Raw genomic sequence first — 2,500 nt, forward strand, 5'->3', positions numbered from 1 at the left:
TCTCTCTCTCTCTCTCTCTCTCTCTCTCTCTCTCTCTCTCTCTCTCTCTCTCTCTCTCTCTCTCTCTCTCCCTCTCTCCCTCTCTCCCTCTCTCCCTCTCTCCCTCTCTCCCTCTCTCCCTCTCTCCCTCTCTCCCTCTCTCCCTCTCTCCCTCTCTCCCTCTCTCCCTCCCTCCAAGCGGTATGGTGCTGGTCTAGCAATCTTGCGGACCTGCGTTCAATCCCACGCCCAGCCAGTGAATGGTAACCCCGGCCATTCCTTGCACAAAGGGGGAGATTTGGACAAAATAAAACAGGCAGCATGTCACAGCAAAGAATATCCATTGTAACAAATGGAATTAAAACTAAATCTTTAAAAAAATCTTTAAATCTCTCTCTCTCTCTCTCTCTCTCTCTCTCTCTCTCTCTCTCTCTCTCTCTCTCTCTCTCTCTCTCTCTCTCTCTCTCTCTCTCTCTCTCTCTCTCTCTCTCTCTCTCTGCGTATATCAATTGATATACGCAGAGAGAGTACACACACACACACACACACACACACACACACACACACACACACACACACACACACACACACACACACACACACACACATATATATATATATATATATATATATATATATATATATATATATATATATATATATATATATATATATGTGTGTGTGTGTGTGTGCGTGTGTGTGTGTGTGTGTGTGTGTGTGTGTGTGTGTGTGTGTGTGTGTGTGTGTGTGTGTGTGTGTGTGTGTGTGTGTGTATGTATGTATGTATGTATGTATTTATGTATATATACGCATATATTCAAAAATAGTTAATAATGATAATGATTTGATGATTAAATGAAATTGATAAATTAAATAATCAAATGATGGCTAATGATAATTATAATGATTATGGCGGTAATTAAATAATGATGACAGTGATGATAAGGAGAAGGAAAATTATGATCATAATGATGTTGAGGATAAAAGGATGAAATGCTGGCATTGAGGAGGATAATCATGAGATGTTAACGATATCATGACTGCTGCTGCTGATGATGATGAAGACGATGATGGTGATGATGAAGACGATGTTGATTGTATTGATGATGGTGATGATGGTGACATGATGGTGATGGTGATGATAATGATAGAAAAGAATATTATCATTATAATGATGAAAGAGTGATAAGGGGGTGATTATGAAATGCAGACGGTGAGGATGATGAACATGAACATGATAATAATCATTTGATGATGGTGATGACGAAATTAATCGATGCCGATTCGACGACTTTGGCCAGACGGCGAATAGTCCCAGTCGATCGGCGAGTTGTCGGGCGCACCAGCAGCGACTGGTATCGGTCCTGAATTTCAATTTCAGTCGGCAACCCGTTAATGGCCTGGCCTGGTTCATAGACCTGGGCCGTTTCCATTTCTGAAAGACGCCGTGAAAAAAGGTCGGACTGCGGCTACCAGACCTGATGCAATCCAGTGACCAATTTAGTAGAGAGCGACGAGGCAACAGAACCACATAAAACAGAGGAACTAGCTGCAGACGAAACACCTGCGCAGGATATTACGTTTTTTAACCAACTACCAGTTTGCAAATTCTGCCGAAAGCAATATTCACAACTATTTCCAACACCCAGGAGTATAGCACATATGGCTGCGCAGACGAAAAGCTAGAAGTTCACCCACACGATTATCACGAGTTAAAGGCCATGAAGGTGGAAATGCGCACCGAAGGAAAAAAGCCCGCCAAAACAGCCGAAACTGTCTGAGGATGATGAGAAGGACGTCCACTCTGGGTAACAGTCTTTCGCTACAAATAAATAGATAAAATAAATAAATATATACACGGGGTAACAGTGAAAATGATAATAAATAAATAAATAGACAAAATGAATAAACAAACGAATACGAAACGAGGGAGATCGTGTCTTGAATTTGATTAATTATCACCCTGTTATCGATATCAATATCTATCGTTATAAGAAGATAAATAGAGGGAGAGAGACAGAGAAAGACAGACAGACAGAGAGAAGAGAACGAAAAAAACAGACAATCTAACAAACTGTTTTTTCTCTTTATTCCCACAGAAAAAGTGAGTACCGTGCTGCATTTGATATGCCAAAGAGATGTGTGTGTGTGTTTGTTTTATAAATTACACAAAGGTCTTAGTTAACATAAAACTTAACGAACTTATACAAACCGTAGATATAAATGGAAAGGAGCTTCGTCCATTGGAAACAAATGGTATGCATAACAGGAGAAAGTAAGAGTGATTTTAGTGAAATAAGAAAGGGCAATAAGGATTTGTGTTTCTAGATCTCTTCCACCCTTACGATGAAATTTTATTTTGGGAATTTAAAAAATAATAATAATGATGGCTTTGCAATTGATGGGCATGCGGTGTACGGATGAGAATCAAAACGAAGGTTGTCAATTGAAGAAAATCTAACATGCATAAATAATGCTATTATTTGAGTCGTCTTCTAACAGAGGATAGAAATGCGATATG

Source organism: Penaeus vannamei, chromosome 24 (assembly GCF_042767895.1).
Source record: "Penaeus vannamei isolate JL-2024 chromosome 24, ASM4276789v1, whole genome shotgun sequence".
Lineage (NCBI taxonomy): Eukaryota > Metazoa > Arthropoda > Malacostraca > Decapoda > Penaeidae > Penaeus > Penaeus vannamei.